The sequence below is a fragment of the Eschrichtius robustus genome, chromosome 7 (assembly GCF_028021215.1).
Source record: "Eschrichtius robustus isolate mEscRob2 chromosome 7, mEscRob2.pri, whole genome shotgun sequence".
Classification (NCBI taxonomy): Eukaryota; Metazoa; Chordata; class Mammalia; order Artiodactyla; family Eschrichtiidae; genus Eschrichtius; species Eschrichtius robustus.
The window spans coordinates 74,096,077-74,122,833 of NC_090830.1; the positions used below are offsets into that span (position 1 = coordinate 74,096,077).

The 26,757-nt window shown below is 38.1% G+C and overlaps 1 protein-coding gene and 1 pseudogene across 7 annotated transcripts in view; one reads left to right on the forward strand and one right to left on the reverse strand.

The window, feature by feature from the left end:
- Window positions 1-26,757, forward strand: part of TET1 (tet methylcytosine dioxygenase 1) — a 128,487-nt gene that overhangs the window by 56,875 nt on the left and 44,855 nt on the right. The window lies entirely within an intron of this gene.
- Window positions 16,946-21,437, reverse strand: LOC137767637 (large ribosomal subunit protein eL32 pseudogene; annotated as a pseudogene).

Below are 26,757 nucleotides of genomic sequence, written 5' to 3' on the forward strand. Positions count from 1 at the left end.
TATTTGGTTGTGCTGTGTCTTAGTTGTGCAGGCAGGCTCCTTAGTTGCGGCTCATGGGCTCCTTAGTTGTGGCACGTGGGCTCCTTAGTTGTGGCATGTGAACTCTTAGTTGTGGCATGCATGTGCAATCTAGTTCCCTGACCAGGGATCAAACCCGGGCCCCCCTATATTGGGAGCTTGGAATCTTAACCACTGTGCCACCGGGGAAGTCCCTTTCAGATCTCCTTTGTTACATATATAAGTACATAAAGAGAATGGTATCATACTATAATATATTTTGCCATATACTTTTTAAAACTTTTTTTTGAGTTCTGAAATAATACATACAGAGTGTGTGTAAGATGTTTGTGTAGTTCAGAATTATTACAGGAACACTCAATCACCAGTCAAGTGGTTAAGAAATAGAATATTGCCAATACTGCAACCATCTGTGCATATCCTTCTACCATCTCATCATCCTACCAACCCCCAAGAGGAAATTTCTCTCCTGCCCTTAGGATAATCATTTCTTTGTTCTTCTATATAAAGTTTTATCATTCCTGTATTCATCTTCGATAGTATAGTTCTTAAGGGTAAATTTCTATAGGATAAATACCTAGGAGGGAGGAGGCATGTAGTTAAAGCAATTTTTTTTTCTCTTGCTTAAAATTTTTATTTTTTTCTCATTACAAAAACAATCATGTTTATTATAAAGTTATTTGACATCATTATACAAATTAAACACTACAGAAATGTATGATATAAAAAAATGAAAGTAACCAGTAACTAATCCCATACCAAATAATATACATTTGGTTTATGTTCCTATGACTACACTAACATTTATTATTATTTTATAAAAATTAGATTGTATTATATTACTTTTTTGAGGCTTCATTCTTTTCATATTAACTTTACGTACTTCTTTTCGGGTCCCGGTAAGTAGATTTCTATCATAATTTTAATAGATTGAGAAATATGGATTTAAGAGTACTATTTAAAGACATAAAGGGAATCAGTCATAAAATTAGAGTGTATGTCTTTTAAATTAATAGAGGAAAAGAGAAAAAAAAAGAAAAATAACCCATTTAGCAAAAAACCTGCCTGCACCAAACATGTATTATTACAATAAATGCTTATGAAATATAGTCCCCATCTAGAAGAAATGCCACAGATTGTATAAATAAAACAAAATCTAAATTAAATGATATATTGTCCACAATAGACACTCCTAAAAGCAACGTGAATTGAAACGCAAAGGATGGGCAAAAAATATTCCAGAGAAATGTAAACAAAAATAGAATGTACTTCTAGGTGTAAATTGAAAATTTTTGATAGTTATTGCCCTCTAAATTTAAACTTGAACCAAGAGCATCAAGTTTATCACCTCTAAATATTATCAATCTTTATTCTTTGTCAGTCTGACATTTTTAAGTGATTACATTATTTTCATTTTAAGATTATTACTGAGATTTTTTTTCAGCCTTATTGAGGTATAATTGGCAAATAGAGGGAATTCCCTGGCGGTCCAGTGGTTAGGACTCTGTGCTTCCACTGCTGGGGGCGCAGGTTCAATCCCTGGTCAGTGAACTAGGATCCCACAAGCCACGCAGCCGGGCCAAAAAAAAAAAAAAAAAATTGACAAATAGATTTGTAAGCTATTTAAAGTGTACATTGTGAACGTATTCCCTACATTGAGTTAATTAGCACATCCATAACCTCACAGATTTACCTTTCTTAGTGAGAACATTTAAGTTATACTGTCTTATCAAATTTCAATTATACAGTACAGTGTTATCAACTAGAGTTACCATGTTATGCATTAGAAACTCAGACCTTATTCATCCTATAACTGAAAGTTTGCACCCTTTTACCAACCGCTCCCTATTTCCCTCACTGCCCCCAGCTCCTGGCAATCACTTTTTTACTCTCTGTTTCTGTGAGTTTGCCTTTTTGTTGTTTTTTTTTAAGATTCCACATATATGTGATACCACGCAATGTTTCTCTTTCTCTGTCTAATGTATTTCACTTAGCATAATGGCATTAGGTTGATCCATGTTGTTGCAAATTCAGGATTTCCTTCTTTTTAAAGACAATAAAATCCCATTGTATATATATCCCACATTTTCTTTACCCAGTACCCATTCATCAGTGGACAGACACTTAGGTTGTTTCCTTACCTTGGCTCTTATAAAGAATGCTGCTACTTCATTTGAGGCACTATCTCATTGTGGTTTTTTGTTTTTTTTTTTGGCTGTGTTGGGTCTTTGTTGCCGCACATGGGCTTTCTCTAGTTGCCGTGAGAGGGGCTACTCTTCATTGCGGTGCACGGGCTTCTCATTGCGGTGGCTTCTCCTGTTGTCGAGCACGGGCTCTAGGCGCGTGGGCTTCAGTAGTTGCAGCTCGAGGGCTCTAGAGCGCGGGCTCAGTAGTTGTGGCACACGGGCTTAGTTGCTCTGCGGCATGTGGGATCTTCCCGGACCAGGGCTCGAACCCGTGTCCTCCCCTGCATTGGCAGGTGGATTCTTAACCACTACGCCACCACGGATGTCCTCATTGTGGTTTTGATTTGTATTTCCTTAATGATTAATGATCAAGGCACATTTTCATGTACCTGTTGGCCATCTGTATGTCTTCTTGGGGAAAATGTCCATTTAGGTCCTTAATTTTTATTTCTTTATTATTAATGGGAGGAAACTTTTCTTTCATAGAAAGTTTATTAATACTGAAATTTGGTAGATTTGGTTTTCTGAATTTTATTTCAATTTTTTGTGTAATTAGAATTTTTTCAACCTTTATAATAAAGGTAACAGGTGCTGGTTGAAAAAAATAATAAAATAGCAAAGTGCTGAAAGATAAACGTTCTCTGTTTTCTTTGTACCCTCCTCTCTATCTCATACTTCACAGCAGTAACCTCATGACTAGGTTGTGTATTTTTTCAGATGTTTTAAATCTACACTTACATAGATACCTCTCTCCAGCACTCCCCACATACACATGGAGGACTGTATCACATGTAATTTTTCAGCTGTTCTTTTAATGCTATGTTTTGAACCTTTCGCCATTTCAGTGCATGCTATTTTAATGGCTACCTAGAATTCCATTGTATAGACATATCATACCGTACTTGATTCACCCAGTCCTGTATTCTTTTGAAATATTTCTTATGATGCAGCTCAATCAAGCCTTACATAAATATTCTCATATTTTTTTACTCTTAGTAAAGAAAAATCTAAAAATATTTTAAAATTATTACTTTTAATAAAAAGGGAAAGATAAAGAGAAATTTCCATCATTGTAAATTATCTACAGGAATAAGAGGAAAAAAGGACAACTCATGATGGGAATTTTGATTAGTGTGTAGTACCTCTTAGCTTCATGACTCTGCCTGTAAGTGCTTATCTTGGTTTCTCTTCCTGACTTTCCAAAACTGAGTCATGCATTAAGAGAGGAATTAGATGGAAAAAGACCAGAGCTGTGGTTAAGGAGAAGGGTGTTGTATCCAGACTCAGTGGTGGGTGACAAAGTCGATGCTAGATCCTGGAGACTGTTTTGCAAGAGGCAAGAAAAGAGTAGAACAAGGGCATCTAAAATAGCTTTTCCTAACCAATCCTGCTATTTAATGTGTCTGGTTCCAAAAGAGCCACATTCTGAAAAGAAGTATTGGAAAAGTTGACATTTAGAAAAGAGAAGGACTCTATTCCTTTATTCTAAAATAATATTTACAAATGCAGAGTTGGCAGATCTCCCCAGATTAAGCCACTGTGCAATACCTGTTTCTTCTTTATTTTAAAATCATTTGTGCGTTTGGGCTTCTCATCTCTGTGGCTTCTCTTGTTGCAGAGCACGGGCTCTAGGCACACGGGCTTCAGTAGTTGTGGCACGCAGGCTCAGTAGTTGTGGCACATGGGCTTAGTTGCTCCGTGGCATGTGGGATCTTCCTGGACCAGGGCTCGAACCCATGTCCCCTGCATTGGCAGGAGGATTCTTAACCACTGTGCCATCAGGGAAGTCCCAACATCCAACTTTTTAAATGAAAATTTTCAAGCACAAAACAAGTTGAGAGGATAATGCAGTGAACACCACAGTACCCATTATCTCAATTCAATAATTGTCTTTTGGTATGTGTATTAACCATTGGAAAGTTGTAGGTATCATCCTTAAGGTTAAATCTCTTAAGAACATTGTGCACAATCATACCGTTATTACCATTTCCTAGTATTATCTAATATCTAGCCTATATTTTGATTTCTTCCCCAAATAAAGCACACATATTTGAGTCTAGAGGACAGCCACCAAGATCTGTCCTCTGGGGACTAAAGTCCAAAATGAGGAGACAGCATTGCAAACAAATGAGTAAGTGCAATCAATTGATGTGATAAATATCTGTGCAGAGATAGTACAGAAAGGAGTGTTCAGTTTTATCTGAGTGAGGGCAGAAGGATAAGAAATACTTGATTCTACCAGCTGGGGGATTGTTAAGAAATACTTGAATCTACCAGCTGGGGGATTGTTAAGAAATACTTGATTCCACTGCTCACCTTTCCTCTAGTTCTCTAGAGGTGAATTGGCGCTTTAGAGGCAAATTGGATGGGGGAGGGTTGAATGACCAAAGAGCTTTCTATGTTGAAGCTGCTACTTGAGAAAAGATGAAGCTGCTTAAAATAGCCCAGAGGAAGCAGGGCTGGGGGCAGGGCTGGTGTGGGGAATACTGTTGTACAAGATGGTCTGTAAACTTTGGCCAGGGCTAGAACTGGAGGCCTTGCTTTGCTTGCTGGACTGAAAAATGTGAATTTTGCTCTTGGGATTAGTGGTTCCCACTTTCCTTTACCAGGCTACTCTCTGAATATTTATGGGGTTTTTAGCTTCAGACCTAAGGGAGCCATGCAGGGGTTAGTTTAGAATCTGTGGTTTTCTAAAACCCACTTGGGTGATGTTGATGTTTAGCCAGGTGGTGTGGAATACAGCCTAAAGCAATGAGATTTGCATTTAAAATGAATTCCATAAATAACTGCATTGTCTAATAACTTGAAATTTGGATAGGACAACTGAGAAACTGACTTTGTGATTTTATTTTAATTAATTTCAAATTGAAAACTGAAGCAAAGTGAAGTATTTTCCCATTAAATACAACTTTATTTTGGTACCACTACATTTTACTTTAACCATTGAATATTTAGCACTGAATTGTGATTCATTAAGTATAAAATATACACTAAATTTCATAGGTTTTATATAAAAAAGTAAAATATCTGATGATTTTTATATTAATTCCATGTTGAAATAATGTGTTTGATATGGTGGCTTTAATAGAAATATATTATAATTTATTTCACGTGCTTCTTTGTACCTAAAGAAAATACCTCCTAAAAACTTTAAAATGATTTCTGTAGTCCACATTGTACTTCCATTGGACAGTGCTTCCTTAGAAGAATATGAAGGTTTGGGAGTGCTACATTCTGGAAGCCAATCCCAATTCTGAGATTAATCTACTAAGGGTACAAGATGAAAGATTAGGTTCTGAAAATGTTTGTTATCTAACACCCATTAGAATGTGAAGCCACTGCAATGAGAAAGAAGCTCAGGGTGCAGCAACGAAGACCCAGTGCAGCCAAAAATAAATAAAAATTAAAAAAAAAAAAAGAGTTGGTACCTTTTCTCTCCTATTAACCATACCTAGAGCATGTTATGGGTACTCCATAAATGTGTTGAATGAATATACTGAGGCACGGCAGTAGGAATGGGGAACGCAGGGATAAATGGAAGAGATTTTTAAGTAATAAGATCCATCGAACTTTGTGGCTGAATTTGGGTCTTGAACTAGGAGGCTTCTTAGTAGACTCATGGATCATTAGGTGGATTTGGGGGTTAAAGCAGGCCCCAAGGACAAGGTAATTCATTAACTTTTAGATGTGCTTCCGTTTTTGTTTTTTTTTTTAAAGGTTAGTTTCTTTTTTTTTAAAATTTATACATTTTATTTATTCATTTTTGGCTGCGTCGGGTCTTAGTTGCATGCGGGCTTTCTCTAGTTGCGGCGAGCAAGGGCTACTCTTCATTGCGGTGCATGGGCTTCGTATTGCGGTGGCTTCTCTTGTTGCGGAGCACGGGCTCTAGGCACATGGGCTTCAGTAGTTGTGGCACACAGGCTCAGGAATTGTGGCTCACAGGCTTAGTTGCTCTGCAGCATGTGGGATCTTCCCAGACCAGAGTTTGAACCCGTGTCCCCTGCAGGCGGATTCTTAACCACTGTGCCACCAGGAAAGCCCCAAGATGTGGTTCAGTTTTAATTGCCAGGTGAAGAAGTCCAGTTGGTGGATGACTGAATTTGACATTCAGGAGAAATATCTTGTCTTGTGAGAATTAACAGCAAATAAGCGTAGACTGAAGGGCAAGTATGTGGATAAATGGGCAATTGGAGATGAGGCAAAGGGAGACACTATTGTTTATAAGTGGGCAGAGAAGCCAGCCAGGGAGACTGAAATGATGGACAGAGAATTGAAGGGAGGATCTTAAGTGAGAAATGGTATCAAAAGATATTCTGCAAGTCCACTGAATTTGGTATTGGACTACACTGGTGAATCTTGGGTAGTTTCAGTGAGGTGGTGGGTGCAGAAGCCTAATTACAATGGGTTGAAGAGTGCAGGATAGATAGGGTGATTGCAGTTTGGAGGAGTTCTTTGTAAAACAGGACAGTGAGGTAGGGTGGGAGCTAAATATTTCTGGAGGATTTCGTTTTCTTAAAATAGAAAATATTTAAATTTGTTATAGCCTGTGGGGAAGGAGGTAGATGGGAAAGATTTACAGATCTTTGGCTCCAGAATGCTCTCTGATTTTTCTGTTAGGAATGTGTAAATACCTCTGTGCAAATCATCACCAGCTAAGTGCTGAATAAATACTCAGTATTCTTGAAGATTATATTCTTATTGTTAGAAAGTCTAAACTGAAATAGGTATATTTTCTTCAGAGGAACACCTTGGAGGAAGGGAGTAGAGACCCAAAGCCACATGGGCGATGTGGAAAGAACTAAAAGCTGAAACCTGTCTTGGTGCCTTGTAGGATCATGAATTAACTAGTTATCTGATGGCCTTCTGGAGGGAGTTAGGTGAGGCATGGTCCTTGAATATTATCTTTGATTGAGGGAGCATTCCAGGTGGGGTGACTTGATAGAAGCCAAACCCTAATGGAAAACAGGATTACAAATCTCCTGAAATCTTGAGGAGCATTTAAGTGCCATTAACAAAAAAAAAAAAAAAAGAGAGAAAGAAAAAAAAAGTGCATGTAAACTGCATTTGTAAAGAACTAATGTGATTGGATTAAATAATCTGTAATTTGTATGTCATTCTTTTGTTTTTTAAATTAATATGGCAATTCATATTGGGGTACTATTTAATACCAAGAAGTTTTCAACGAATTTTAGTCTCCTAATTATATGAAACTAACAATTTTTTTAAACTACTTTAAGTTAATTTCTTTTTTTTTAACATTTTTATTGGAGTATAATTGCTTTACAATGGTGTGTTAGTTTCTGTTGTATAACAAAGTGAATCAGCTATACATATACATATATCGTCATACCTCCTCCCTCTTGCGTCTGCCTCCCACCCTCCCTATCCCACCCCTCTAGGTGAACACAAAGCACCGAGCTGATCTCCCTGTGCTATGCAGCTACTTCCCACTAGCTATCTATTTTACATTTGGTAGTGTATATATGTCCATGCCACTCTCTCACTTCGTCCCAGCTTACCCTTCCCCCTCCCCGTGTCCTCATGTCCATTCTCTGCATCTGTGTCTTTATTCCTGTCTTGCCCCTAGGTTCTTCAGAACCTTTTTTTTTTTTTTTTTAAGATTCCATATATATGTGTTAGCTTACGGTATTTGTTTTTCTCTTTCTGACTTACTTCACTGTGTATGACAGTCTCTAGGTCCATCCACTTCACTACAATTAACTCAATTTCATTTCTTTTTATGGCTAACATTCCATTGTATATATGTGCCACATCTTGTTTATCCATTCATCTGTCGATGGACACTTAGGTTGATTCCATGTCCTGGCTATTGTAAATAGAGCTGCAATGAACACTGTGGAACATGACTCTTTGAATTATGGTTTTCTCAGGGTATATGCCCAGTAGTGGGATTGCTGGGTCATATGGTAGTTCTATTTTTAGTTTTTTAAGGAACCTCCATACTGTTCTCCATAGTGGCTGTATCAATTTACATTCCTGTCAACAGTGCAAGAGGGTTTCCTTTTCTCCACACCCTCTCCAGCATTTATTGTTTGTAGATTTTTTTGATGATGGCCATTCTGACTGGTGTGACGTGATACCTCACTGCACTTTTGATTTGCATTTCTCTAATGATTAGTGATGTTGAGCATCCTTTCATGTGTTTGTTGGCAGTCTGTATATCTTCTTTGGAGAAATGTCTATTTAGGTCTTCTGCCCATTTTTTGATTGGTTTGTTTGTTTTTTTTGATATTGAGCTTCATGAGCTGCTTGTATATTTTGGAGATTAATCCTTTGTCAGTTGATTCGTTTGCAAATATTTTCTCCCATTCTGAGGGTTGTCTTTTCATCTTGTTTATGGTTTCCTTTGCTGTGCAAAGCTTTTAAGTTTCATTAGGTCCCATTTGTTTATTTTTGTTTTTATTTCCATTTCTCTAGGAGGTGGGTCAAAAAGGATCTTGCTGTGATTTATGTCATAGAGTGTTCCGCCTACATTTTCCTCTAAGAGTTTTATAGTGTCTGGCCTTATATTTAGGACTTTAATCCATTTTGAGTTTATTTTTGTGTATGGTGTTAGGGAATGTTCTAATTTCATTTTTTTACATGTATCTGTCCAGTTTTCCCAGCACCACTTATTGAAGAGGCTGTCTATTCTCCATTGTATAGTCTTGCCTCCTTTATCAAAGATAAGGTGACCATATGTGTGTGGGTTTATCTCTGGGCTTTCTATCCTGTTCCATTGATCTATATTTCTGTTTTTGTGCCAGTACCATACTGTCTTGATTACTGTAGCTTTGTAGTATAGTCTGAAGTCAGGGACCCTGGTTCCTCCAGCTCCGTTTTTCTTTCTCAAGATTGCCTTGGCTATTTGGGGTCTTTTGTGTTTCCATACAAATTGTGAAATTTTTTGTTCTAGTTCTGTGAAAAATGCCATTGGTAGTTTGATAGGGATTGCGCTGAGTCTGTAGATTGCTTTGGGTAGTATAATCATTTTCACAATGTTGATTCTTCCAATCCAAGAACATGGTATATCTCTCCATCTGTTTGTATCATCTTTAATTCCTTTCATCAGTGTCTTACAGTTTTCTGCATACAGGTCTTTTGTCTCCTTAGGTAGGTTTATTCCTAGGTATTTTATTCTTTTTGTTGCAATGGTAAATGGGAGTGTTTCCTTAATTTCTCCTTCAGATTTTTCATCATTAGTGTATAGGAATGCAAGAGATTTCTGTGCATTAATTTTGTATCCTGATGCTTTACCAAATTCATTGATTAGCTCAAGTAGTTTTTGGTAGCATCTTTAGGATTCTCTATGTATAGTATCATGTCATCTACAAACAGTGACAATTTTCCTTCTTTTCTGATTCGGATTTCTTTTATTTCTTTTTCTTTTCCGATTGTTGTGGCTAATACTTCCAAAACTATGTTGAATAATAGTGGTGAGAGTGGCAACCTTGTCTTTTTCCTCATCTTAGTGGAAATGGTTTCAGTTTTTCACTATTGAGAATGATGTTCACTGTGGGTTTGTCATATATGGCCTTTATTATGTTGAGGTAAGTTCCCTCTATGCCTACTTTCTGGAGGGTTTTTATCATAAATGGGTGTTGAATTTTGTCAAAAGCTTTTTCTGCATCTATTGAGATGATCATACTGTTTTTCTCCTTCAATTTGTTAATATGGTTTATCACGTTGATTGATTTGCATATATTGAAGAATCCTTGCATTCCTGGGATAAACCCCACTTGATCCTGGTGTATGATCCTTTTAATGTGCTGTTGGATTCTGTTTGCTAGTATTTTGTTGAGGATTTTTGCATCTTTGTTCATCAGTGATATTAGCCTGTAGTTTTCTTTTTTTGTGATATCTTTGTCTGGTTTTGGTATCAGGGTGATGGTGGCCTCGTAGAATGAGTTTGGGGGTGTTCCTCCCTCTGCTATATTTTGGAAGAGATTGAGAAGGATAGGTGTTAGCTTTTCTCTCAATGTTTGATAGAATTTGCCTGTGAAGCCATCTGGTCCTGGGCTTTTGTTTGTTGGAAGATTTTTAATCACAGTTTCAATTTCAGTGCTTGTGATTCGTCTGTTTATATTCTCTCTTTCTTCCTGGTGCAGTCTCAGAAGGTTGTGCTTGTCTAAGAACTTGTCCATTTCTTCCAGGTTGTCCATTTTATTGGCATACAGTTGCTTGTAGTAACCTCTCATGATCCTTTGTATTTCTGCAGTGTCAGAAACTAACAATTTTGAGGAAAAAGTTATGCTAGAAGGTAAAACATCTCAGGGTTATCCAGAAGTAAAGAGGGTTATAAGCCAAGGAACATTTGCGGGAGGAAATAGACAGTGACCTCCGACTGCTTCCTTAAGAACTAGATTCTAAATTGTGTTCCAATTTTACTCCTTTCCGTAATAACTTTGTGTGAACCCAGTGTGCATATACTGAATTTGGAGATTAAGTTATGATATTTTGAATAGGAATGCTGTACTGCTACAACTCACAAACAGATGAATAAAAGTAGGCCTAAGAGAAAAACAGATACTGTATGCTAATGAATATATATGGAAGTTTAAAAATTGGTACTGATTAACCTAGTGGCAGGGCAGGAATAAAGACACCGATGTAGAGAACAGAATTGAGGGCACAGGGAGGGAAGGGGAAGCTGGGATGAAGTGAGAGTAGCATTGACATATATACACTACCAAATGTAAAATGGGTGGCTAGTGGGAAACTGCTGCATAGCACAAGGAGATCAACTCGATGCTTTGTGAGGACCTAGAGGGATGGGATAGGGAGGGTGGGAGGGAGGCTCAAGAGGGAGGGCATATGGGGATATATGTATACATATAGCTGATTCACTTTGTTATACAGCAGAAACTAAGACAACATTGTAAAGCAATTATACTCCAATAAAGATGTGAAGAAAAAAAAAAAAAGTAGGCCAGTCAGTTCAGAAAGATAATTCCCACAATCTAACAAAGGGAACTTCCATAGGAACTGTGTTGTTCTTTTTAGTTCTAAGCATCTATGGCAATCTTAGTTCAGTAAGCATTAGTAAATATTAGTAAGTAAAGGGATTTGTTTTAAATGTTAATACTTGCTTGCTGCTGACACGATTATTTTTAGGACAGTGCATTTGGTTAAACACTAGGACCTTGTGACTAACACTAGGACATCTCTAAAGAGACATTTGGTTTGAATTTTGGCTCAGAGCATTGATCTGACTTTGGCTAGTGACTTAACCTTATCAGAACCTTCCTTGTTAGAAGACTGGAGAAGTGAATACTTTTTTTTTTTTTTTTGGCTGCGCCACACAGCTTGTGGGATCTCAGTTCCCCAGCCAGGAATTGAACCTGGCCCCTGGCAGTGAGAGCACAGTGAGTCCTGAGCACTGTACCGCCAGGGAATTCCTGTAAATACATTTATCTCAGTAGGAAAAGTAAATGAGATAATTCATATAAAGTACTTATAATGATGCCTGGCAAGCAGTACATGCTCAATACATAAGTAATAGCTATTAATAAATATTCTTTTCTTAATTGTGGATTTGAGACTGGAATTACTGAGTTTTTGCCGTATATTGAAGGACATGTAGAAAAAGAACTACCTAATATGTATTTTTCCCTTAAATAGTTCGTTTCTACACATAAGATCCAACACTTATAAATGTGTATAAATAAGTTGTTTGATTTAATCCCCACAATAAACCTTTTCAGTAAGTGCTATTACTAGTCTTGATTTATCTTTTTTAAATTTATTTTTTATTGAAGTAGAGTTGAATTACAATGTTGTGTTAATTACTGTGTACAGCAGAGTGACTCAGTTATACATATATATATACATTCGTTTTCATATTCTTTTCCATTACAGTTTATCACAAGGTATTGAATATAGCTCCCTGTGCTATACAGTAGGGATTTATCTTTTTTTAAATAATTTTTTTAAATCCTGAGAAATTATTATTATTATTATTATTTTTAAATTGAAGTATAGTTGATTTATAATATCGTGTTACTTTTAGGTATATAGCACAGCAATTCAGGTATATATATATATATGAATATATATATAACACACACACATATTCTTTTTCAGATTCTTTTGCCTTATAGGTTATTAAAAAATATTGAGTATAATTCCGTGTGCTATATAGTAGGTCCTTGTTGGTTATCTATTTTATGTATAGTAGTGTGTATAAGTTAATCCCATAGTCTTGATTTATCTTAAGGAAACTGAGGCTCAAAGAGCAAGGACTCGCTCTATGCCATGTGGTTGGTAAGCAGTGGGAGAGTCACCGGTTTGATTCTAGTAAAGCTCACATTATGAAAAATGTATGAAACAGTTAAGGTACATAAAAAGTGTAAAGAATAATAACTGGGGACTTCCCTGGAGGTCCAGTGGTTAAAACTCCGCACTTTCAATGCAGGGGGCGTGAGTTTGATCCCTGGTCGGGGAACTGTGATCCCACATGCCATGAGGTGTGGCCAAAAAAAAAAAAAAAATACACTGAACATGAGAGTTGGTTATTAACTTTAAGCATGGATAGGATTGTTCATGAAAAGTGTGAAGAACAAAAAGGCAGTGGGTTTTGACTTAGAATCCTCTAAGGAATGGGCTCAGGGGGACACACCCACAACCAAGGGACAGACACGCGGGAGTGAGGCTCCAGGGGAGACCTAGATTATAGTTTCAGTTGAGAATCTCCTTGGGGATCCACAAAAGAGCAGGTTAGGTCTATAATATTTAAGGAATGATTGGATTTGGCAGTTGAGAACTCTATAAATGAGTTATAACCTTGGGGGATAACTACTTAAGATATTTGAATCAGGAGGGAATTTGAGGGATGATAGCTTGAGGCAGATTTGGGGTCTGACAGGCTTTTTGTCTTTTGTTGTTACATGAATTAACCCATTTATTGTAGGCTAGCAATGTTACAGATGGTGGACCTTCCACTGGTCTTACAGTTCCTTCGGTCAGATTTTATAGCGATGGTAAGAGCCGTTCTGTAGGTCTAGGCATCACCTGCAAGCTTTTCAGGAACCACGGCACCATATCCCCAAAGCTCATCTCTTCATTTTGGTTTTGCCACCAGAGAAGCAAGTGTGCTTGGCGTGCTGGCTGATTTCAGTTTTCTTCACCATCTTCCTGAGGGAGGCAGCATAATGGGCCCGTATTTACCAACAATCCTGACCTTAGTGCTTTTAGCATTGTCACCACAAACTAGGTCTGAGCCCAGAGAGTGGGTTTTTATCTTTTTGACTGGGAATAAATTATACTGGCTCTTAGCTCCAGAGGAAGAGGTCTAGGACAAGGTCATCTGTGACTAGAGAGGTTTAGCTCTTAGGTCAGTTTTGTATACATTTGGAACTAATCTGCAATTAAGTTGGTTTTTGATTAAATAGAAGTTGTCCCTCCCTTTAGTAACTCTCCTCCTTTGCCCCACCCCCAAGTTTAAAGGAATTACTTTGGATACTAAGACCCTGTGGCCAAATGAGGGTGGAGTTTTTGTTTGGGGATAAGAATAAAAACATTAGAAAAGCTGTCTGGATCTGGTGTCTGGATCTGACTGAGAGAATTGAGAAACATCTGAAGTTTCTGCCATGGCTCCTATTCGGCACAAGCTTGGAAAAGCCGTAAGGCGGTATGGCAATGAGGTAGGGCAGGTGGGGACGCGTGCTGACCTAGTTCCTTAGACTCCCCCTCTCCTGGCTGACCCAGCCCTGCCTTTCTATGGCCTTTGAACCCCTCACTGGCTGGCTCTAGGCAACCTGGAGAAACAGATATTAGAGGCAAAGCTCAGAGAATGTTAGGGCTACAAAACTTGGTCGGGCAGGTATTCCCTTTTTATGCCTAAAAAAAGGAAAAAGAGAGCTTAATGGCTGGGATTCTGGAGTAGGTAATTTCACTGCTATAGGAAAATAAGGTAGCTTTTTGCAGGTCCCCTTTGAAGGAGGATATTTTTGGTGTATGTGTGTTAAATGTTTATTTTAGACTCTCCTTAGGCGGATCTTTGATGAGTAGCTGGTTCATCTTTACTTTTGACTTAAATTTGGTTTTGTTATCAAGCGTTGTGGTGAGCATTGTATGGTGGTAGGTTGCAGAGCAGGGCTGACCTCCATGCTTCTTTTTAGGGAATGTGGGAGGGAAAATACAGTATTAGGCATGATTGTGTCATCTTTTTTTTTTTAATTTTTATTTTTTTTACTTTTTTTATTTTTATTTATTTATTTATTTATTTATGGTTGGGTCTTCGTTTCTGTGCGAGGGCTTTCTCTAGTTGCGGCGAGCGGGGGCCACTCTTCATCGCGGTGCGCGGGCCTCTCACTATCGCGGCCTCTCTTATTGCGGAGCACAGGCTCCAGACGCGCAGGCTCAGTAGTTGTGGCTCATGGGCCCAGTTGCTCCGCTGCATGTGGGATCTTCCCAGACCAGGGCTCGAACCCGTGTCCCCTGCATTGGCAGGCAGATTCTCAACCACTGCGCCACCAGGGAAGCCCTGATTGTGTCATCTTAAAGTCAAAATTAATGGAGGCCCCAGCGGTTCTCCCTCAAAATTTTCTCCAAGCTCTCAATTTTCAGGTTGAGAACGTAGATTTTGAAGGTGTCACTTCTGATTAGGAATAAATGCGCTGTGGGCTGCTCCTCCTGTTCTACATGTTTTTAAAATTGTTTTTTACTCTGAGGGGGTTTATATTGGTAGTGGGGCGGGGTGAAAAAATCTTAGATATTACAAGGGGGCCACAGTACGTAAACAGATACCCACAATATCTGTGGTATTAAGATCTCACGGGGAGGGCTATTAGGGAAAAAAATGTCTTAAAAGACTCCTGCAGGGACTTCCCTGGCGGTCCAGTGATTATAAGACTCAGCGCTTCCACTGCAGGGCAGGGGTGGGGTGGGGTGGGGGGCGTGTTAGATCCCTGGTTGGGGAACTAAGATCCCACATGCCCACGGGGCGGCCAAAAAATAAAAAAAAACTAAGACTCCTGCAGTAAGGGATGAAAAACAATGAAAAGAAAGTTGAGAAACACAGTGATCTACCTGTGTAGTAAAGGTCATAGTCTTGTAAGACCACGTCTCTGAACATGCTTCGAAAGTCTTTATTTTTTCATGTGATCTGGGTACCTGTTTCTTTTTTTTTTTTTAATTAATTAATTAATTTGTTTGTTTGTTTTATTTTTGGCTGTATTGGGCCTTTATTGCGGTGCGTGGGCTTCTCATTGCAGTGGCTTCTCTCGTTGTGCAGCACGGGCTCTAGGCGTGAGGGCCTCAGTAGTTGTGGCGCACGGGCTCAGTTGCTCCGTGGCACGTGGGATCTTCCCGGCCAGGGCTTGAACCCGTGTCCCCTGCATTGGCAGGCAGATTCTTAACCACTGCGCCACTAGGGAAGCCCCCTGGGCACCTGTTTCTTGATACAGGACATGCAGCATGTAAGGAATGTGAGTGTGTGCTGGGAGGAGCTACAGTCAGATCTGGTCCATAGGGCAGGGTCATTTCAGAATAAAATACACCTTTGCTCAGTGTCATTTGAGCTCCTTCAAGAGTGGGTGTAAGAGTATCCTGATGACAGGAATGTGGAAAAATGACAAAATGGAGGGGGCCTGGGAACTATTGGACCCAGATCTGATCTAAGGAGTTCAACATTCCTGTTAGTTCAGAGTGCAAACAACCTATAATCTTGAAATGGGTATAGAGTGGAAGACAGACAACTAGGGGACTTTTAATCACTTACTGTCTTGTAAACTGTACCCTTGGGCCCTTTTGGAGTAGCAGAGGACAGCAGTGCGACCGGAGGGGGAGGGGGTTGGAGGAGGAGGAGAAGAGACACAAACACAGGTGGGTAGGTGGCATGAGTTTGGTGTCCCCAGAGTGTACATGAAACTCGCAGGGATAAAACAGCCACCATTCCAATATTCTTGAAACACTTCACTTCCTTCAGAGAGTTGGCTTCTCTTTAGAGATAGGTGTTAACAATAATAATTTGAGATTCAAGATGGATATTCAGGAAATACACTACACCTAAGCAGATTAAATGTCAATAAAATCTTCATTAAAAAAATGTAGCCACTGGGGCCTGTTTCGAGTAGTATTCTGGATTAGTGCTCTCAGTGGTGTCATGGAGACAGCTCCTTCCAGCTTACTAGATGTGTGCATTTCTTCCCAACTCTTGCTCAGGTGGGCACACTGATAGTTTACAATCTACCGTGGTGGGTGTATTTACACCACAAAAATTGGCCAACCCTACAAAACAGGGCTTCCTCCCCACCACTTCCCAAGTTGATTGTTAAACATTTAACAGAATACCACTGAGTACAGTTTCTATAACACAAATGTTGACAGTTGTATGTACCCTTCCTGAAATATCTTAAACAAATATTAGCAAATACATATGTACTCTGCACTCTTCCTTTTGCTCTAATTTGTTTGTAATTTGATACTACATAAACTATTCTGCATTTAGGTTTTTTCACTTAACTGTACTCTAGAAATCTTTCCATAGAGTGCTTTGTCAATTTTGGTTTAATTTTAAAGGAAACACATTAAAAAGTCAAAACAGTATTTAATCAGATCTGGGTCTAAATAGTTCCCAGGCCCCCTTGCTGTTTTCTCACTGTTAGGTATTGCTTCTAAACTCTTCCTATTCAGCATTAGTTTCTTTTGTATTCTTCCATAGTTTCTTTTCTTTTCTTTTTTTTTTTTTTGGCTGAGTTTTATGGTTTTATTAACACAAACAAAATGTGCACATGAGCTGTCTATTCATTTTCTTTGCTGAGCAGCCTGGCGTTGGGATTGGTGATTCTGATGGCCAGCTGGGCTGCTCTTTCCACAATGGCTTTTTGGTTCTTGGAGGAGAGGTTGTGAGCAATCTCAGCATAGTAAGCTTTGTTGCACATCAGCCTCACTTCAAGCTCCTTGACCAGGTGGACCAGGAACTTCCGGAAGCTGCTGGGCAGCATGTGCTTTGTTTTCTTGTTGCTCCCGTTACTGATGTTGGGCATCAAGACCTGGCCCTTGAATCTCCTGCGCACCCTGTTGTCAATGCCTCTGGGTTTCCACCAGTTCTGCTTAATTTTGACATATTGGTCTGACTGGTGCCGGATGAATTTCTTGGTCCTCTTTTTGATGACCTTGGGCTTCACGGGGGGGCGGGGGGGGGGGTCTGAGGGCAGCCATGATGCCGAGTTGGAGACGGCTGCCACCTCCGAAGGCAGTGCTGAGGAAGAGCTGTATTCTTCCAGAGTTTCTTTATGCAAATATGAATGTGTATATTATTTCTTTTTATACAAAAAGAAATATTTCATATACAAGTCCTATATATTTTTTTTAAATTTTTATTTATTTATTTATTTATGGCTGTGTTGGGTCTTCGTTTCTGTGCGAGGGGGCTTTCTCTAGTTGCGGCAAGCGGGGGCCACTCTTCATCGCGGTGCGCGGGCCTCTCACTATCGCGGCCTCTTTTACTGCGGAGCACACGCTCCAGACGCGCAGGCTCATTGCTCCGCGGCATGTGGGATCTTCCCAGACCAGGGCTCGAACCCGTGTCCCCTGCATTGGCAGGCAGATTCTCAACCACTGTGCCACCAGGGAAGCCCCTATATATTTTTTTTAATTAATTAATTTTTATTTTTGGCTGTTTTTTTTGGGTCTTTGTTGCTGTGTGCGGGCTTTCTCTAGTTGCGGTGAGCAAGGGCTACTCTTCGTTGCGGTGCGGGGGCTTCTCACTGTGGTTGCTTCTCTTGTTGCGGAGCACGGGCTCTAGGTGTGCGGGCTTCAGTAGTTGTGGCACACGGGCTCAGTAGTTGTGGTTCGTGGGCTGTAGAGCGCAGGCTCAGTAGTTGTGGCCCACAGGCTTAGTTGCTCCGCGGCATGTGGGATCTTCCCAGACCAGGGCTGGAACCCCTGTCCCCTGCATTGGCAGGCGGATTCTTAACCACTGCGCCACCAGGGAAGTCCCTATCATCCTTTTTTATAGTTGCAAGGCATTATATAGCTGTATCACAATTGAATTAGTCTGCTACAGATGGACACTGGGATATTTTCAGCTATTTGTTAAAATATACAAAGCTGTTAAAAAGTAATTATATGCAGGTATAACTAAGATAAATTTCAAACTGCTGTATTAAAGTTGCACTTAATTTTGATAATTAATTATTGCCAAATTGCCCTAGGAGTAATTGCATAGGGGTTGCACCATTTTGTACTTCCACCAACATTATATGAATGTTTATCTCCCTACAGCTTGCCCAAGGGTCTAGGTGGTCAAACTTTTTCATTGTTATTCTGATAAATGAAAAATGTTATCTGTGTCATTTTAATTTGCATTTCTTTTGATGTTGAGCACCTTTTCACAGTGTCTTCATCAGGGTTGTATGAAGATTAAGTGAGTTACTGCAAGTAAGGAATATATTAGAATACAGCTAACTTTTTTTGAATTATAACTATTGTAATGAAATTGTGCTCTCTCAGTGATAGCTCATCATCACTGTGCTCTTGAGTCATTATCTCATCTAATTCCCATCACAATCATATATGATCTCTTAGAAGGAAGAAACTATAGTTTAGGCTAAGTAGCATCTCCTGGCTCACACAATTCCTAAGGATTGCTCTCTTCCCCATCTTAGTGTTCAAGATTAACCAGTAATAGCACATAGGTTAGTTTCTTTTCAACACTTTTATTTAAAAACAAACCTATGTATAGTTTGTTTAGATGTATGTATACTTTATTTAGATGTATCTATTTAAATAAGTTGATTTTATGTATTTTAAAAAATTGAGGTATAGTTTATTTAAAATATTATATATTATAGTTATATATAAAATATTTATATATAAAATATTATATAATTGTATGTTATAGTTTCAGGTATACAACATAGTGATTCAAATTTTTTATATAGATTATATACTCCATTTAAAGTTATTATAAAATATTGGTTACATTCCCTGTGCTGTACACTAGATCCTTATAACGTATTTATTTTATACATAGTAGTTGATACGTCTTAATTCCCTACCCCTATCTTGACCCTTCCCCCTTTCCTCTCCCCACTGATAACCACTGGTTTATTCTCTACATCTGGGATTCTGTTTCTGTTTTGTTATACTCATTCATTTGTTTTATTTTTCAGATATCACATATAAGTGATATCATACAGTATTTGTCTTTCTCTGTCTGACTTATTTCACTAAGAATAATATTCTCCAAGTCCATCCATGTTGTTGCAAATGGCAAAATTTCATTCCTTTTTATGGTTGAGTAGTATTCCATCGTATATAATATACCACATCTTCTTTATCCATTCATCTGTTGATGAACACTTAGTTTGCCTCCATATCTTGGCTATTTAAATAATCCTGCTGTGAACATTTGGGTACATGTATCTTTTTGAATTAGTGTTTTCATTTTCTTTAGATATACCTAGGAGTGGAATCACTGAATCATATGGTAGTTCTATTTTTAGTTTGTTGAGGAACCTCCATACTGTTTTCCACAGTGGCTGCACCAATTTATATTCCTATCAACAGTGTACGAAGGTTCCCTTTTCTCCATATCCTCACCAACATTTGTTACATGTGGTCATCTTGATGATAGCCATTCTGATGTGAGGTGATATCTTGTTGTGGTTTTGATTTGCATTTCTCTGAAGATTAGTGATGTTGAACATCTTTTCATGTGCCTTTTAGCCATCATATATCTTCAGAAAAATGTCCGTTCAAATCTTCTCAGCATTTTTTAATTGCCTGCTTTTTTTTTATATTGAGTTGTATGAGCTGTTTATGTATTTTGAATACTAACCCTTTATTGGTCATATCATTTGCAAATATTTTCTCCCATTTAGTAGGTTGTCTTTTCATTCTGTTGATGGTTTCGTTTGCTGTGCAAAGCTTTTAAATTTAATTAGATTCCATTTGTTTATTTTTACTTTTGTTTCTTTTGTTTTAGGAGACAGATCCAAAAAATAATGCTGTGACTTATTTCAAAGGGTGTCTGCCTATGTTTTCTTCTAGGAGTTTTATGGTTTCAGGTCTTACATTTTGTTCTTTAATCCACTTTGTGTTCATTTTTATATGTGGTGTCAGAAAATTTCTAATTTCATTCTCTTACATGTAGCTGTCCAGCTTTCCCAAGCACCACCTATTGAAGAGACTATCTTTTCCCCATTGTATATTCCTGCCTTCTTTGTTGTAGATTGACCATAAGTACATGGGTTTATTTCTGGACTCTCTATTCTGTTCCATTGATCTATGGATCTATTTTTGTGCCAGTACTATACTCTTTTGATTACTGTAGCTATATAGTATAGTCTAAAGTTAGGCAGTATGATACGTCTAGTTCTGTTCTTTGTTCTCAAGATTGTTTGGGCTATTCAGGGTCCTTTGTGTTTTCATACAAAAAATTATTTGGTAATTTTGATTTGGTATTTTGATAGGGATTGCATTGAATCTGTAGATTGCCTTGGATAGTATGGTCATTTAAAAAATACTAATTCTTCCAATCCGTGAACGTGGTATATCTTTCCATCTGTTTGTGTCAGCTTCAATTTCTTTCATTAATGTCTTATAGTTTTCTGAGTACAGGTCTTTTACCTCCTTAGTTAGAGTTATTCCTAGGTATTTTATTCTTTTTGATGGCATTGTTTCCTTAATTTCTCTTTCTGATGGTTTGTTGTTAGTGTATAGATATGCAAGAGATTTTTGTATATTAATTTTCTGTCCTGCAACTTTACCAAGTTCATTGATGAGCTCTTATAGTTTTTGGTAATTTTTTAGAATTTTCTATGTATGGTATCATATCATCTGCAAACAGTGACAGTTTTACTACTTCTTTTCCAATTTGGATTGCTTTTATTTCTTCTTCTTGTCTTATTGCTATGACTAGGACTTCCAATACTATGTTGAATAAAAGTAGCAAGATGGGCATCCTTGTCTTGTTCCTGATCTTACAGGAGATGCTTTCAGCTTTTCACCATTGAGTATGATGTTAGCTGTGGGCTTATGGCTTATCATAATGGCCTTTATTATTTTGAGTTGTGTTCCCTCTATACCCACTTTGTGGTGAGTACGTTATTTGGATGTATCTATTTTTTTGTTGTTGTTTTTTGACCATGCTGCACAGCTTGAGGCATCTTAGTTACCTAAACCTGGGGCCCTGGCAGTGAAAGCGCCGAGTCCTATCCACTGGACTGCCAGGGAATTCCATATTTTCTTAAAGTTTAGTTTTATAGTTAGCAGAGTGTAGGACATGTTTTCATGTATTTATAAACTTGTGATACCCAGTGTTTTTTTAAAACTACATGAGATATAACTTAATAATAAAAGTCAATTTTTTTTCTAATATGTATACCAAGTATGTTCTATTACCTGCTTTGTCTTTGAAAAATGCAGGAGATCAAAGAATAAAACTATTGAAACAGCAGTCCAAGGGATCTAGATTGAGTAGGAAAACAAGAAAATCAGAAGATGCAAAATGAACTGTGAATAGGTAGGGTGGTCTGGAAACTAGAGGGTACCATAAAGTAAAGATCTTTAGCACTATCAGAATTCTTGGAAGCACATTTTTATTTTTATCTTACTTTATTTTATATATATATATATTTTATATCTTTATTGGAGTATAATTGCTTTACAATGTTGAGCTAGTTTCTGCTGTACAACAAAGTGAATCAGCTATATGTATACATATATCCCCATATCCCCTCCCTCTTGAGCCTCCCTCCCACCCTCCCTATCCCATCCCTCTAGGTCCTCACAAAGCATCGAGTTGATCTCCCTGTGCCATGCAGCAGCTTCCCAATAGCCATCCACTTTACATTTGGTAGTGTATATGTGTCAGTGCTATATTCTCTTACTTCGTCCCAGCTTCCCCTTCTGCTCGTGTCCTCAAGTCCATTCTCTACGTCTGTGTCTTTATTCCTGCCCTGCCACTAGGTTCATCAGTACCGTTTTTTTTTAGATTCCATATATGTGCTTTGGCATACAGTATTTTTCTTTCTTTTTCTGACTTACTTCACTCTGTATGGCAGACTCTAGGTCCATCCACCTCATTACAAATAACTCACTTTCATTCCTTTTTATGGCTGAGTGGTATTCAATTGTAGATACGTGCCACATCTTCTTTATTCATTCATCTGGCAATGGACACTTAGGTTGGAAGCACATTTTAAAAAATTGAAGTTTAGCTGATTTACAATTTGTGTTAGTTACAGGTGTCCAGCAAAGTGATTCAGTTATACATATTTATATACATATTCCTTTTCAGATTCTTTTCCATTATAGGTTATTACAAGATATTGAATATAGTTCCCTGTGCTATACAGTAGGTCCTTGTTGTTTATCTATTTTATGTATAGTAATGTGTATCCGTTAATCCTGAACTCCTAATTTTTCCCTCCCCCCCTTTCCCGTTTGGTAACCATAAGTTTGTTTTCTGTGTTGGTCAGTTGCTTTTAAATTAAGCTCATTAATTAATGAGACTGTCTTATGCTTTTAGTACATAAATTTTAAAAGGACCTCAAGATTGTCTCTGTAGGGGAATGTATAGTCCAGTGTGTTCAGATATGCATACCTATAAAATTAAAAGCTTCAAGTAAAAAAAAATAAAATTCCCCTTTACTTTAATTCTATTTCACAGTGGTAACTATTATTAACATTTTAGGTTTATACTACCCCCTTTTTTTCTGTGCTAGACCAATTTGTGTGTGTGTGTGTGTGTGTTTGGCTGTGCCGCAAGGCTTGTGGGTTGTTAGTTCCCAGAGCAGGGATCAAACCCCGGCCACAGGAGTGAAAGTGCTGAGTCCTAACCACTGCACTGCCAGGGAATTCCCAGTGTTCATGTGTTTTAAATGAAAAGGGATGATAATGTCACATGTGCGTCTTATTTTGGTTAATGATATACTAAGAATATTGATACATAGAGTAATGGCTACACATTTTTCACATTATGATTATATGAGTTTATTTCATACTTTCTCTACTATAAATGTTATGTTGTATTATGATTTGCTTACACACATTTCTACTTTTTTAGTTTTGCAATTTGGATGGATAAAAACATGACATTTATTTTCACTTGCTTGTCTTCTAGTAAAGTTGAGCAGCTTTTGATCCTTTTGATTTCCACCTAAGTGAATTGCATATGCCTATTCTTTCCTCACTAATCTATTGAGTCATTTTCCTTCTTAATTTGTTGGAGCTCTTTTTCATTAAGAATGGTAACTCTTTATATGTATTACGAATATTTTCCCAGTCTGTCACTTGACTTTTCAATTTATTTTTGGCAATATTTCTTCTACCTTTATAAGTAGGTACGCATATCAGGAAATAAATACATTTTACATCACGATTCAATGCACAAACACATACATAAAAATTTATATGATAATACTTATCTTTACTAAATGTAGTGTACACATTTTTCTTTAATATTCCATTAAAAAACACTTGTCACAAAGCATGATATCGGTATGGGGACTCATAGGTTGTGATCAGCAATTTGAAAAGCATATTATGGTGTCTTTGCCTTTAAGATTGTTAATATCATATGTAGTCAAAGAATTCTATCTTTTCTTCTATGGCTTATCACTTTTTGCTCTTGCTTTGGAAGATTTTTCCTACTTTCTAAATTTTCTTATTCTTACATCTTTTTATATTTACATTATTAATGTATCTGGAATTTTTTTTGCATATTATGAGATAGGAATCAAACTTCCCTCATCATTATTAAGAAATTAAGGGACTTCCCTGGTGGCGCAGTGGTTAAGAATCCGCCTGCCACTGCAGGGGACACGGGTTCGAGCCCTGGTCTGGGAAGATCCCACATGCCATGGAGCAGCTAAGCCCGTGCGCTACAACTACTGAGCCTGCACTCTGGAGCCCGTGAGCCACAACTACTGAGCCTGTGTGCCACAACTACTGAAGTCTGTGCGCCTGGAGCCCATGCTCCGCAACAAGAGAAGCCACTGCAATGAGAAGCCCGCGCACCACAGCAAAGAGTAGCCCCCACTCGCAGCAACTAGAGAAAGCCTGCATGCAGCAACAAAGACCCAACGCAGCCAAAAATAAATAAATGAATAATAAATAAATTTTCTAAAAAAGATTAAAAAAAAGAAATTAATACTTTCTCTACTGCTTATAAATGCCGCGTTTTAATAATAAATTATTAAAATATTTTAAAATTTAGTCTGTTAATTTGTTTAGCTACCCTGCATGTTAAACTTATTGTTCCTTTTAATATTAAAAATATTATAATACTGCTCTTTTTTTAAAAATCAGCTATTATTTCATTTAGTTTTACAAAGTTGTTATTTAAATGTAATATAGAAAAATGTGTATATGATAATTGTATATTTTGATGACTTTTGACAAACTGAACATAGCCTATGTAACCTGTACCCTGATTAAGAAATTAGGGGACTTCCCTAGTGGTCTAGTGGTAATGCGCCTTACAATGCAGGGACATGGGTTCGATCCTTGGTGAGGGAACTAAGATCACACATGCTGCAGGGCAACTAAGCCTGCATGCTGCAACTACTGAGCTCGTGCACTCACTCTGGAGCCTGTGCGCCACAACTAGAGAAGAGAAAACCCCCACGCCACAGCTAGAGAGAAGCCCGCGCACCACAACGAAGAGCCCCAGCGCCACATCGAAAGATCCTGCATGCCTCGGCGAAGATCCCGCATGCCACAACTAAGACCCGATGCAGCCAAAAATAAAAATAAGTAAATAAATAATAAATCTTTTTAAAAAGCCACAGTTAAAAAAAAAAGAAATTAGATATGGCCCTTCTGAAATCTGATTCTCTTTTTCAGTCGATACTCCTGGTTTTTCTTTGGAGTCAGTTACATAATCATCATTCAGTAGGAAGTCTCCTAATTTTTTATATTTAGATTTTACTGTCTTCAAGGCATTGACTAGAGCATCCAGAGTGACGTTAAATATTATAGAGGTTATTTTCTATTTGCTCCTGACCGAAATGTCCCCTATTGTCTCCTCCTGTGGTATAATTTTGGATGAGCTGTTTCAAGGTTTAAAAAAATAGGGATTAGAGGGGGGAATAATGATTCCTTAATGGGTACAGTGTTTCTATTAGGGGTGATGAAAATGTTCTGGAATTAGAGGTGATTGTTGCACAACACTGTGAATAAAATCAGAATTACACAATTTCAAATGGTAAAATGATGAATTTTATTTTATGGGAACTTCATCTCAAGAAATTACTTATTTTTTATTTTTTTAATTTTTATAAATTTATTTATTTATTTTTGGCTGTGTTGGGTCTTCGTTTCTGTGCGAGGGCTTTCTCTACTTGTGGCGAGCGGGGGCCAGTCTTCATGGCGGTGCGCGGGCCTCTCACTGTCGCGGCCTCTCTTGTTGCGGAGCACAGGCTCCAGACGCACAGGCTCAGTAGCTGTGGCTCACGGACCTAGTTGCTCTGCGGCATGTGGGATCCTCCCAGACCAGGGCTCGAACCCGTGAACCCTGCATTGGCAGGCAGATTCTCAACCACTGCGCCACCAGGGAAACCCCCCAAAAAAATTTTTAAATAAGGGTGTCACTACCCACTCACCAGAATGGCTGATGTGTAAAGACAGAAAATACTAATTGTTAATAAGAATGTGAGCTAATTGTTAATATAAATTGAAACTCATAATTTCTGGTGGGAGTGTGTATTGACAACCACTGTAGAAAATGATTTGGCCTATCTCCTAAAGTACATGCATATATACACACACTGAATGACTGAGCACTTCCACTCCACGCAATGTTGTACAAGTTCAAGTTCACCAAAATATAACAGTAATATGTTATAGCAGTGTTCTTTGTTACAGCCAAAAACTAAAAATAAATGTCCATTTACAGTAGAATAGAGATATGCATTGTAGTGTATTCAGTCAATGAGTTACTGTATAGCAGTAAGAATGAATGGATTACAGTTAAACTTTACAACGTGGATGACTCTCAGAAATATAATTTTGAGTAAAAGGAAGTCAGCTGTATAAAGTTGGGAAATAAGCCAAAGAAATCTATGATAGATGTGATAGCAGTAGCTACCCTTTGACAGTGGAGTGATGACTAGATGTGTTTTTTGTTTTTTTTTTAAATAATTATTTATTTTTGGCTGTGTTGGGTCTTCGTTTCTGTGCGAGGGCTTTCTCTAGCTGTGGCGAGCGGGGGCCACTCTTCATCGCGGTGCGCGGGCCTCTCACTATCGCGGCCTCTCTTGTTGCGGAGCACAGGCTCCAGATGCACAGGCTCAGTAGTTGTGGCTCACGGGCCCAGTTGCTCCGCGGCATGTGGGATCCTCCCAGACCAGGGCTTGAACCCGTGTCCCCTGCATTGGCGGTGGACTCTCAACCACTGCGCCACCAGGGAAGCCCTAGATGTGTTTTTTTTAATTAAAAAATTTTTTTTGTTTTTTTTATTGAAGTATAGTTGATTTACAATGTTGTATTAATTACTGCTGTACAGCAAAGTGATTCAGTTATACATATATATACACATTCTTTTTTATATTCTTTTCCTTTATAGATTATCATAGAATATTGAATATAGTTCTCTGCGATA